The following is a 14,709-nucleotide window of genomic DNA, read 5'->3' as shown; positions in this document are numbered from 1 at the left end:
AAAATCTTTTTTTTTTCATTGTAAAGGTGAATTTAAATTGTGGTTTGTTAATTTAAAGCAATTTCTGTTTAATTTTATAATTGCATTTGGACGAGATAATACCAAAGTATTAAACCTACGTATTTAGATATACCTTATTTATTGTGATGTTTGTTTAAATGTCATATAGCTTCGAAAGTCTATAGTTTGTATGAAAAGGCACGATACGAAACATACGATGCTATTTTATAATTCATGAGTAGGAAGTAATGAACACTAATGTCGATGTAAATAGCATAATAAAACGAAAACTATTCAATGGGTTTTTTTTTAATAACACCCCTTCACCCCTACCTTCCTACAGCCAAAAATAATTAACGTGATTAGAAGAAAGTAGCAACTATTTTTTTTGTTTTATTTTTATTGCGGTCTTTGTCTTGACGAAAAACGTATTAACGATTTTTTTTTGCTATTGAATTATTACACACAAAACAAAAAAAGGCATCATTGTCAAAATATAGGCATTAACGGGGCGTGTCTAAACAATTCTGTGAATGTGTTAAATACTAATGGTTTTCGGCGAATTGTATCAGTTATGCTCTTGCGCAAGCAATCTTCAATGATAGCGAAAGTGCCAGCGCCGGCGCTCGACCACGAGTGGGAACGTTACGTCACAAGGACGTTGGGTTATTTATAACTTGTTTACTTTAAAGGGTCTTTTTTGTTTTAATGCAGACAAATGAAATGTAACTAGGTCACTAAAACAGTTAAGGTGGGTATATTTTTATCCGCCTACTTTAATGATTTTAACTACTAAAAATTTAATTAGGTACCTATAATACAGTCAGGTTAACTAGCTAACCAGCTCTAGCTACCTATGATGTACTTTAGTAGTTTCTTAAATTATATACGTTTGTACCTATGACCGATAAGGTTACATACTTGCATACATCTAAACTATTACAATAGATTTCACACGCTAATGTGGAGGAAATCCTTAATATACCTATCTTACGATACGATAAGTATTTAGGTATGAACCGACACTAATCAATGGGTCGGACAAAGCAGTTTGTGAAATGTAATTCGCATCAATCGGACTTCCGGCTAAGCAGAGTAGATCCGGTATACACCGGATTTACTCTGCTTAACCGTTATTGTTATGTTTGTGTCTACTTGTAATGTTTTATGAACCAAATCAACCTAGGTCTGGAGGATGCAAAATAAAATCACAACACTAAATTAGACTAAAAAAGGTAGGTACTACATTGCCTCTTTATCACACCTGACTGGGATAAGAATAAATATCAACTATTGAGAGTTTGGCAGAGAATTATCCAAAATGGACGGTGTTTAAATATTAAATCAAATTATGCCTTTTTTAATAATTTCAAATAACATTTAATTCATATTTTTATATTATTTTTGGCAAACAGGTCATATTTACTAACGGCTTAGTCGGGTTTAGGTAAAGGTTTTGCAAAAGGACCTGGAGGGCGATTTTTGAATTTCGATCGCTCGATTTCGTCACTCGAAAAACGGCGAAATGCAATTTTTTTAAATACGAGCAACAGAAATTGGGAATTTAATTAGTGGTATTGACCACTCGTTTTCAATTCTATTAGTAAAATTTAAATGCTGGCAGTGGAGATATTATTGAACGAAATACACGAAATCGAACGGTCGAAATTCAAAACGGGGCGTGTTTAGGGCAGTGTTGCATAATAAACTACAACTAATATTAAAAGCGGAACTCAGTTTTTTTTTTGTAGTACTGCTTGCGAGTTAGCGACACATATTTTGATATAATATTCGCAATTTTTATTCTATTACATTTTTTTTTCAAGAACATAAAATTGCGTATATTTTATCAAAATATGGTAGGTGTCGCTAACTCGCAAGAAGTACTAAAAAAAATATAAAAACTTGAAAAGCCAAAATTATATACTCCAAAAAACATTAGGACTCGTTATTTTTTATATAATATATCTTAAATAGGTATATGTATAAAATATCGGAATAATAAGTCAATCGATTACATAGTGGTAAATAAAAAATAAACTGTTTTGTTTTTTTTCCAAACAGGGCATAATATTCAGTAAAATTATAACGTGCTCAAGACTAAGTATTTGCTCAGTTCCCCTCATTGCCCTATTTTCATCATTCATCCTTTTAGAACCAATGTAATAAATGGGTAAGGTGTAATATCACTTTTCCTTTCTTATGAATGACTGACGCGAAAAGTGTAGCAAATAATTGCATCACGCTAGGAAATACTTGGTAGCTGACAAAGCGTCGTAAACACCTGTGTAAGTATGTAGGTTGGACTGATTCCATTTGTGATTGATGATTTTTTGCGAGCTCTGAAGGCGTTACGTAAACGCCAATAAGCTCAAAACGCGTTTGTAATAATTGTTATTTATACAATCGTAAACGTGAGTGATGGCCAAATATTTATAAACGTATTATCTCTTTCGGAGCTAGGTACTTAGTGTTATCTCAATAAATAAAATATTCCTGCAAGTGTTTACAGCAAATTGCTAATGTTTCGAGACCATAGATAAGCCAAATTGTTATTGGTTAGGTTAGATTTGACTTTTTCATGATGTGGTCAACCGATCATTTCATGAAACGATTGTGACATTATGAAATAATCAATTTTAAGATCTGGCCACGACATACAATAACGTGTCCACGCCAGACACAACAATAAAAGTCCTTCTATCAATAGGGTATTTGACATATTTTTATTAATCAGTCAATCAGGTTTGTTTTGAGGATCAAATGTCTGTATGGGACCCATTGTCTTAAAGCAATACAAAAGTCACAAATGATGGTCAAAGTCTGGCATCCGCAGTTTACGGACGAAACGCTTCTAACAAAATGTATTGCACATGCTGACGTCACCATGTGACGTCGCTATTGCTTGGACTAGCCGTTTCGATGTATGGAAAACAAGGATCTTGCGATGCGAAAAATTGCGTTTATGTATAATTATTGTTGATATACAATAATATTTAGTATAATGTAAGAAATCGAATGGTACCATTATTTTTCTTTTGGATTTGGAAGTTAAAAAATAATAATAATTTGGAAACATTGATGTCTTGTTTTTTTATTATTATTTCCATATATTTTTAAGTGTCCAATTTATTGTGATAAAAACTGCAAATTGCTCGCCTTTGAGTTAGTTTTAATACATTTTTCAACACACTTGCTCAAAACGACGTTTTTATTCCACCGATTTTTGGCTCATAATCCTAGATATTAAACACGCGTGCTCTTTCAGTGTATTATTCCACTCGTGCTTTTTCATTATATTATCCGACTGAGTTAAGAAGGTAACTGATTGCTAATAATATGCATGGAAAGGGAGCCTTCTTTAATTGGTCAGACTGGCGGGCAACGGCGCGCCCGGCCGGCCCGCCCGCCGCGCCGCCCGCGGCCGGGGCGAGGGGCGGTCGGCAGTATGACAGGATGCAACACACAATACTAACAGTTTTAACTATTAAAATTTGATTAATATGAGTTTCTTTTTTTTTTCTCGCAAGTGTGTTGAAAAACGTCGTATGAAACGCGTGTGCATTGGTCATTACACACATCGGCTTTCTTATTGCCGCGTGTGTAATGACCAACTTAGCACACTTGTATCATAATGTACTATTAAATAACTTTATTTTTGGTAAAACACGCATCCATAAGTTTAAAGCCACGTGACACGCTTACGATAAGTTGAAATGATTTATTTAGTAAAAATTAACTAGTACTGTCACATTCCCGTAAGCCAGCAACCCCAGTTGCGCAAGAGTAATTGGGAATTAAGTAAAAATAAGAAAGTGATCGAGTTGACGTTAATGCGGTTATTCGCGGTTATGTATACGCCGCGCGCACGCACGCTGGACATTCACCGGTGGGCGCGGCCGTGACACGGCCGGCATTGTCGCAATGCGGTGTATTCCACTCTAGTGTCAGTTTTTGCTCCAGTTAAGTTAGGTATTAATATTTAATTGTCAGTAGGGCTCGTAGCGACATATAAATCGGTGAACGTGCTGTCGTAATGAAAAAGAAATATACGCAAGGCCAATAGTCCCCAAAAAGAGCGTGAGCTTTTGGTATCTTTGGTAACTTTTGATTTTTTGGTAATTAGGTATGCAAATAAATGGAGTTTAGCCGATACGCCTCTGTCACGACAGATATTTTATTATATATATCTAGATTTGTATTAAATTATTTTAATGTAATAGATGCTTTTTCAACACTGACAGCAACAGCCAGGAGATAGACCGTAGAATCCATAACAGCTGGAGGAAGTACTGGAGTTTTAAAGAGCTTCTAAAAGGAAATTACAATCTAAAACATAAGAAAACAGTAATGGACACGTGCATTTTACCATGCCTTACATACGGTTCTCAAACTTGGGTGCACACAAACAAGAACAAATTAAAGATAAGAACCTGCCAAAGAGCCATGGAAAGGAGCATTCTCAGTATAATGCTGTGTGTACTTTATTGGTGTATACCTAGGCAGTGTGGCAGAGTAAACCAAAATGGTCGACCAAATTATAAATAGGTACTTTAATTAATTAATTAGTCATTTTAATTTAATATTTTCATATTATGATTTGAATACCGTCGATACCTTTGTGCAGTACATCCAGGCTACCCATGCAAAGGGCGGTGCTGCTACCGACCAGGCCCAACTACTAAAACGCCGCAAATAATCATCTTTACTGCAAGCATGAGTTTGCGGCACTTGCTGTGGAGTCAATGGGTCCCTGGTCGGTTAAAACTAGTTTTTTATGTTTAACGTTTTTATTTCAGAAATAATTTCCTTGTCTCAAAATAAATTTCCCTTAGTTGCTAAGATAAATTTGTAGTCGCAGGAAACCGTTGGTAGAGGGCAGCGTATGACCGTTCATTGTAGAGATCCAAGGAGCTCCCCAATGACCCAAAGAGGAGGCCTTTATCCAGTAGTGGACGTCTTTCGGCTGAGATGATGATGATGATGAGTTGCTAAATGCAGTTAAAAATATAGCACAGATAAGACGTAGGGAGCCGACCCTTTCCCATTTTGCTTTGTTTGACCCAAGAAACAATTGCCAAGCGGCATCTCCCGAGACAAAAGAGCATACTGTACTTACTTTTCCCACTACATTTAATCGAACTGAAATGAGAACATAATCCGAGATAAAAAATTGAATTTAGTAAGTCGAATCGAAATATAGATATAATTAAACAGCCTAATAGTTATGTCATGTTTCTTAGTCAAGAATAGATTGATATCGCTCACCTAAAATCTTAATGAACGATTGTCATGACATTTAAATGCAATTTCACAGTACCTAATTGGAGACTCGGATCTATAAGGTGAAAGCTAAAAAACGATCACAAGTGGAACACAACGGTTGCCACGCGCCATCGATATTGTAGATTTGTGCCTCGATTTGTCCACCGGTTGCCTTACAAACCCGATACCATTATCCTAATAGCGACTGATAGACCAATTTATTCCATAACATTGAAATAATATAAACTAAGGTAAACGAAAGCCATATATGTACCTAAGTGCGTAGATGAGCGATAGTGTCAGTCTTATTAAGCCAGCGGCAAACCTATGCTATCCTATGCAACCTTAACCCGGTCGAATATTTAACTTTAGCTATTGAGTTTATAACACAAAATGATCCATGTGAAATTACTGAAATTGGTTTGAAAACTTCTATTCGATGATCCTGAATTTTAACTCTTTCTACCTTCTACCTATACCTATACAGTTGAGGTCAGTCATAAAGGTGCGTGCGTGTTTTTATTGAATTCCGTTAACTTCGGGGTATGTTTACGTTTAAGGAAGCCAAATGGCATAGTTAATTTTCAAAAAAAAAATATTTTATAAAAACTAATAAAATATTGCATACCTAACAGCGTTGTTGTAACACGGGCATTGCATTTAACTCAACCAAACAATTGAAAACTCTGACATATCAATGTCATTTCGAACATCGATCGTCCGAGATAGTACTTACGTTTAGTATCAAATGAAACTCGTACCAAATACTACATGTACAGTAGGTAATTTATAGACAACCGCCTGAAGTATTTAAAAAAACCTAATGGTGCATTTTCTATGAAAAGGGACCTTATTGTCGATGGCGCTTACGCCCCACAACGTCGCGCGGCATTGTATTATATCGGAGCATCATTTATAATGGCGTAAGCGCCATCGACAATAAGGTCCCTTTTTATAGAAAATACCACTAATAATGTAGGTACCTTAGATTTGTAGGTTATGTAATTTATGTATTATCTATGATATACGGAGTCCATTCCATCTCACTCCTACTTTCCGAGATGTATCCCTTCCGTTAACCGACCATCTTGAGCTGCTCGGAATATCGCTGACCTCGAAACTCAACTTCGGCCCGCATATTGATTCGAAAGCATAGCTAGCGGCAAAAAAGCTAGGCATCCTCAACAAGGTGAGGCAGTATTTTACACCTAGGCAGTTGTTCGACCTTTACCAAGCACAAGTCCGATCGTGTGTGGAATACTGTTCTCATCTGTGGGATGGCTCTGCAAAGTACCAGCTTGAGGCGCTCGAGTCAGTTGAGAGGAGGGCCAAGAGAATCATCAATGACAGCAATCTGACGAATGCTCGACTCCAAAGTCTGGAGCATCGTCGCAAGGTGGCCAGCCTGTCGATCTTTTATAGGATACATTTCGGAGAGTGTGCCGAGGAACTGCACAATCTTATTCCTCCGTCCCATTTTTACCATCGGACTACAAGACAAACGGCACTCCGGCATCGCTTCATGGTAGGAACTTCAAAAATACGCACGAAGCGTTTTGCTTCCACATTTCTTATGCGAACTGCCAAGGAGTGGAACGCCCTGCCCGAGTCTGTGTTTCCGCATGAGTACAATCTGGGGCTCTTCAAGGCAAGAGTTAATAGGTATTTCATAGGTAAGCGTGCTCCACCGTAGACCGCATCATCACTTACCATCAGGTGGGATCGTGGTCAAACGCCTGGCTATACATCATAAAAAAATATCTAGTTTAGGCTGAAAGCTGTTACTAAGTAGATCTAAAAAAATTATCTAATCTATCTTAAACATATAATTTTAGGATCTTAGGGCCAGTTGCACCAACCACAATTTAACAGACTGATTAACGTCAAGCAACAGAGAACTATGAAACTTTCCATACAATAAAATTTAGCGAACGGTAAAACGGTGACAGACGGTTTGGTGCAACCGGCCCTAAGTCGCTGAATCTTAAACATATTATTGGGAACTTAAATTTGTTATACATTGTATATATACGACATGTTTTACACTAAAATGACAACATCACGAAACAGATCAAGGATTGCTAGTTAAAAGCCTCGTTAGTTCTAGATTAAATACTTGCGCATACGATTATAAATCCTTATTTACAGCGACAGTAACTCGCTTCCACACGTACGCCCTAAAATTATGATTCGAAGGAGACTTGCTATAATTTATAAGCATACATATTCAGTACAATTATTTTAATAGCAGCTTTGGTCGAGTTTCATTCCGAAGATATTTGAATATGTTCTGAAGTAGTTTAGTGTTGTATAATAAAATATAAAATTAAAATATTTGAAAAAATAGCTAGGTACTTACTACACTGCAAGCACTCAAGTAGTGATACCTAATTAATGTTTGAATTTTGAGGGAAGGGGACGGCCGTTTCTCCATACAAACGTAGTCCCCATTTTCCTCTCTGGATATTGACATTATGGAAAATATTTTAACATAATTTGATGTATATTAACCATAGCTATGCCCCATGGAGCGAAAAATAGGATTTCATACAAATTTTAAATGCTCCTAACTCTTATGATAATTATAAATTCGAAAAATAATCAAACTTAGGGGCATAGCTGTGGTTGATATACATCACATTGTGTCGAAATATGTTCAATAATGTTAATATCCAGAGAGGAAAATGAGGACTACGTTTGTATGAAAAGGCGATTACGCGCGGGTCCTCCACTTTCTAATAAAATAATCTAACTACTCATTTTATACATTAACATAATAACTATCGGTAAGAAACTAAAAATACTTTTCAAGTAATGGTATTTTCATTAACTAAAACTAGAAACTGGAATAATTAAACTTATTTTTTTATACTAGTGTAGAATAAAATGTTATTACATGTGATATTGCAACGAATGCTGGTGCCGACACAATCTTAAAAGGCCATTCGATAAGCACTTTGTAAGTTACAAATAGAAAGTATTTTGACCTTTACACTTTTATTATTTTGACACTTGATATTTAAAATGATCTTGTATTAAACTGAAACGTAATTTATAAAAAAAAGTTAGTGCTTAACTATAATGAGCCTGCGTATGTTCTGGAAAAGGTACCTAACAAAAAAAAAACTTTTTCACCACACCAGGGGGCCGATTTTTGAATTTCGAGCGCTCGATTGCAAAACCTGAAAATCTGTGGAATATGGCGAAATACTATTTTTCAACTACAGCGATAGAAATTGGGAATCTAGAGGTGTTGACCACTCGTTTTAATTTCTATTGCTAAAATTTAAATGCCTTTTAGTGGAGAAATACACGAAATCGAGCGGTCAAAATTCAAAAATCGCCCCCCAGCTGGTAAAGGCCCTCTTGATTGTTCAAAAACTGATTACAAAGTTGGATTTTATCCACAATATCCACATGTGTAGCAAAGTAATCAAATGCAAATTTTGAGCTGTTTCCTTATGTTGTCTGGTAGAATTGACTTTTATATGATGATTTTGAATGATAAATATTTAATAACATCTATTTTGAATTGATTTGGTTTGATTTTGTTGGATATTTTACAGTTAATATTTTCCTTGCGTTGGTATGGTCAAAAATGTTGTGTTTCACTTGGTGGCAAAATTTGTTTAACCCCTTGAAACCCTCGCAACGCTCAAGATTCCAATTTTCCAATCACTCGCTACGCTCCAGGTTCAATTTTGGAATCTGTTAAACAACAACTTTGCCCCCTTGTAAAACAAATAACTTTTATTATTGTTAATGACTGGTGCCTTCCTTAGTAAGCCAAGTAGCGCTATTTCAAAAGAAAATTCATTTAATTTAATTATAGGAACGGGTCTACCGCGATTTAATTTCTTTGCTTTTACCTTAAATTCCGAAAATTCATTGCTAACTTATACTTTAGTTTATATAGGTATAGCTGATAATTCCATATTCAAAATCATTGCAGCAGTACATGTAAGCTCCACGCCAAGAGAGTGCATCTAATAATAATGATTTGAAAAATAAAGTAATTTATAAGGATAGCCCTCTTAATAAATTCCTTATTTATAAGCAAGTTATAACTTGCGTTATTGCTTGCAACATTTAACATTTCAACCCAACACTTACTCGTATCTTAACGAATGCGGGCAATATGACATTCAATTAGTTACTTAAAATACCTGTTTTTATAGTACGTGTGTGTAGGTGTGGCATTGCCTACTTTTGCCAGAACAGTGTTACTTCAGCAACACATATACTTTGAAAAATAAAACCCACTTCATAAAACTGTTTAGCATGGTTTCTACGAGTATGAAAAATACTAAAATCACTATAAGCAATCAGTGGAACATTTAAATATCATTTTCGTGGTAAACTTTAACTTCTACCTATTTTATAAATGCTTATAGTTTTAGTTATACTTCTGTATGTAATTTTAGTTTTAAGTTTATCACGAATAAAACATTTGATTCTTGATTCTTGAATGTTCCACTGATTGCTCCAGGATCTCTTCATCAGATCCTGATTCGATGACAATAGGAGTAAATAGAACTCATACCGTTTCAAACAAAGAGAAGGTCTCAGAATAATCGGTAAATATACACAACATTTAAAAAAGATTTCGCCAATTTGAGAACCTCCTTTTTTAACTAGGTAAAAAACCGTAAGGTACTTAATTAAAATGTGCGCCAACAGAGAACGCAGAGACTCTCAATCAGTTCAAAATCAACAAAATAGGTGTGTTGAATCTCGACGCGTAATCAAATTAAAGTTATCAATGCAAAACATACAAATCTCCATTAAATTATTGGCATGCAAACAAAACATCCGGCAACAAACGCGCAAAAAACAACTCCATATGAATGGATCTTGGCTTCCTCTCGTTAGCTGCGTAGGTACACCTGGCGTTATGTAACACGCCGTTACAAAACGTCTCAGAAAAGAATAGTCTGCGCAAAATACCCGGAGGTGTAGCGTTATTAATATTGATTGCCTGTATACACTAGAATGGGATAGCCAAATATCCGTTAGGTGATTAAACCTCTCTTGTTTTCCATTTTATTGCATAGCCGTAACTAAGCTTACTTTACTAATCTATCATTACCAGCCTATACCTACATATAAGTATACAGGCTGTACCTAGCCATTGGACACAGCCGAAATGTACATATGAATTAGGGTATTTTGAAACAGTATACAATGTATCATAACAACCGGTATAGCGGCTACAAAGAAATTAACAAATTACGATTTTTTACATTCGAGCAGCCTATATAACTTCTTCGACCTTTTTGATTATCTTTTTTATTTATGACACTAAATAAGATTCTGACTTTTGACAAATGTCTTCATTGCCGCACATTTTTGAATAAATTGTCAAAAGCACTCCCAACAGTAAGTTTCTTTTTGTTGTCGGTCATTGGTTTTTTTTTTGTTTTAATTAAAAAAAAAATTACGTTAGATCATTTATTCTGAGAGGTAGCCCTACGTGGGATTTCAGCATTTGTCTACTAAGCAAACGTCTTATTTTACAATGTAGCTACAGTCACAGTCAGATATATCGGAGCGCCCGAGGTGCTCACAAATATCTGAACTCGCCTCTATTGTCAAGGCGCTAGAGTGCGTGTTCAGATATTTCTGAGCACCTCAGCCGCTCCGATATATCTGAGGGCGACTGTACATGGTAGAAGTTAAAGTATCCGCGGTAGCTTTTGCAGACATCTTTGAATTTCCAGATTTATAAAGGTTTGCTCATCATGATTTTCTTCAATGCAGAGCCAATTATTTATTTTAATGTTACTTATCATTGTATATTCATATAGCGACTATTTTATTACCTACCAAATAGGGCCCAAGATTTCGAGAAATCCTGTAAAAAAATCTCTACACATACCTAAAATTATTTAAGTACCACAGAAAAAAATAACTTTAAAAGACTAGACTGATGTAGGTATTTAAAATCCCATGCATTAAATATGACAAACCTGCTCCGCCATCATCGCGAAGCCTGTCGGAGGTTAATGACATCGCAGCATCGGAAAAGGCATCGTTCGTTCAGATGAGTCATTGCCAAGGCACAGCGAGACTTCCAACCTAGACGCCTTCTGGTTGCCTCGACATTCGGAATGGTAATGGAATTCAACTTCTGGGTTGCATACTTAACCACAGCCACCATTTAATCAGATAAATATGTATATTATTATGTCCCTTAAGGCCCGATTCGAACAATGCTTATAAGTCACAGCGGTACGATAACGATCTGCCAGTGTCAAAAGTGACATTTCTTCAACCAAAAAAACGTCACTTTTGATATTGACAGATCGGTATCGTACCGTTGTGATTTCTCATAAGCATTGTTTGAATCGGGCCGTTGGACATAGGATGCAATGCAACCAAAAATGTGATATCACCTACGACAACGACGAAACCTAACTAACCCGTAGATGAAATGTGAAGTTGATTATTTATTTCGCAAGCTATATTAAATCACGAACGAGTGTTATGGAGTCTGCAATACAATCTCACACAGCCTAAATCATAATTGTATGCGGAGGCGTTGTAAATGCGTGTGCTTTGTTCCGAGGCATGCGGCGTGCACGAATTCAACCATTGTTATGTTAATTACCTCGCTATCAAACCACCATAAACCCCCAGACTTTTGGGATAGGCACAACTATTTTTGGAATGAGATCTTAGATAGGTCGCACATGTTATGAATACATTGTCTTCCTTAAAAAAAAATAAAGAATGGATTTTAATCAATTTTAAGTTCGTCTGTTTACATAAATACTTAAGTAGTATTTTTCTCTTGATTAATTTTTATAACTCCCTCATTGGCGTTACATTTCTTCGTTACATACATTGTGTTTTGCTTTACGATACTCTTACTCTGATTTTTCTACATTGATTTATTTGAATTTAACACAAATATTATTGAACAAGTTTTGGGAACAAATCAAATTATTTTATTAAATATTTTGATTTTGTGTTTTTTTAATCCGTAAGGAGTTCGTTTAGGAGGTGCAAGCGCGCACTGCTTGCCCAAAGCAGTGCAGCTTGTCTGCTGGTCAAAGACGCCTAGTCTTACTAAGATGGCATATAGTCGAGAAATTCGGACGGGCACCGTTCATGGCGTTAGCCGCGATAGCTAAAGACGCCGGTTCGAATCCGGCCTTTACCACTGGAGGGCTTCGTCACTTTTTCTCTAATATATGACATCTATTACAGTTTTTAAGAAATATTATTGATTTAAACACACGATTTTGAAAAATTATCTTATTTAATCAAGGGAACCTAAAAAAAAAATTTAAAATTAAAACTGTTTATTTAAAAAAAAGAAATTACAAAATTTACTCTTAGACTTAGCCTAATCTACACTCTAATAGATTGTACGCTAAGTATGGTCTTATTCTAAGAACAAATAAGGGGGCGCCACAAGCCTTCGGGAATTGTCATATACTTGGAAATTTCGACCCATGCCACCGTGGCCGGATAGCCGAGCGGTTCAGGCACCTGTCCGGTAAACGGGGTACGCTGGTTCGATTCCAGCTCTGGACACTGGAGGCTTTGCGCATTTTTTCCTTCGTATATGATATTTATTTCAGTTCATGGTCTTATTTCTAATATTTCTATTACATTTATATTATTACTATTTATTTAACGATGATAAATGATGCTTAACTTAAATATTCAGGCAGTGCTTTTTTAACATTATTTTAATTTTATGGGGCTTACCCTCTTCTAAATTATCTATTATATCTCTAAGAAGACTATTTAAGATGTGTGGTAAACAACTTGACCAGACTCTTTGCCCATAATAGTTGTTGTTACTTGGTATATTGAAATGTTTTTTATTTATCAGTACTCTAAGGTTATTAGGTCTGTCATACCTATTCAGACTTTCCAATTTATGTCTATATTCTAATATTATCGCTAGTTTCACTTTATCATACACATTCATTATTCTACAATGTTGGAATAAGTTATCATAATTATGTTTATATTTGATTTTTAGTGGTAAAATGGATTTTAAGATTCTTAACTGTAAACTATATATTCGCTGAAGGTGACTTTTGTGGGACCTCATCGCGTACATCGATTTATTTGACTTGGCTATGAGGAGTATTAAAATCAGCTAAATAGATCATGTGTAAAGATGTTGATTAACGTAGGGACAGTTGATAGGATAAATAAATACTTAACAAAAATATAAATTACAGTAAACGTTCTACTTGTTATAAAAGACAAATATTAAATAGTTTCAGATTTAACAGGCTTCGAAGGCTTATTGTGAACCAGCCTTGACACGCCTATACAACCATAGTACAGTCGCCATCAGATATATCGGAGCGGCCGAGGTGCTCAAAAATATATGAACACACACTCTAACGCCTTGACAATAGAGGCGTGTTCAGATATTTGTGAGTACCTCGGCCGCTCAGATATATCTGATGGTGACTGTACAAGTTAACAGTAATAAAGCATGTTTATTGTATTGTATGAATCTGAAATAATTATATAACTCATTAAAGTGAAGAAGAAATATAAATACGGGCTGTAATTAAACAAGCAACTCCATGAGTAGATAGCCTTACTTCGATTACTACCAAAAGTGAATATGTGAGAAATATTTAGGTAATAAGAAATAATATATGCAGTGCATAGTATTAATAGAGACATAAAAAATTAAGTCATATATTATTTACGTATATGTTCTGAAGTTGTTATATACACAAAATAAAAATAATAAAAAATTATATATAGAAATAATATTATGTAAACATATATATTTAGACAGACTATTAGATTTGATGGTAAATGTCCAGTAGATTTTAAATAATATTAAAAATATATTTTACTGATTTTAAGCGACAAGTACTTGATCATGTTTTTGCACCCATTGAAGGAAAACTAACTTTCAGGATAATGTATTAAGTAGGTTGTTTGTCGTCTTAAAAAATACACGAACAGAATGTCTTGTTAAGGATGACTCACGTTAGACCGGGCCGTGACCGGGCCCGAGCTTCCGGCGCTTCGTTTTCTATGGAAAGAATCACGTGATCACCTGTCATGTCATAGAAAAGTAAGCGCCGGAAGCTCCGGCCCGGTCACGGCCCGGTCTAACGTGAGTCATCCTTTACGCTGTATACAAATTAAAATGTTATTACAGCCAGTTAGGTACATCAAACGCCTTTTTAGATCAAACTTCATCCAATCTAGCTAATGCCCTCATCGCCCGCATTGTTTAATGGCTTGTGACATGCGTATTTTTTTAGGGCTTATTTTTGAAAAGGTGCGAATTACACGAAACCACAGTGAGGTCTGGCGTTGACCGTATCCAGGCTAGTCTCACGATCTAGTTTCAATGCGGCCCCGCCCACAAGGCGCATACATATATTTACCTACACCAGGTATAGACATGCGGGACTTTAGGTTGTACCTATAGGACATATAGCCACA

Source organism: Cydia strobilella, chromosome 7, assembly GCF_947568885.1.
Source record: "Cydia strobilella chromosome 7, ilCydStro3.1, whole genome shotgun sequence".
Classification (NCBI taxonomy): domain Eukaryota; kingdom Metazoa; phylum Arthropoda; class Insecta; order Lepidoptera; family Tortricidae; genus Cydia; species Cydia strobilella.
This window is presented reverse-complemented; position numbering follows the sequence as displayed.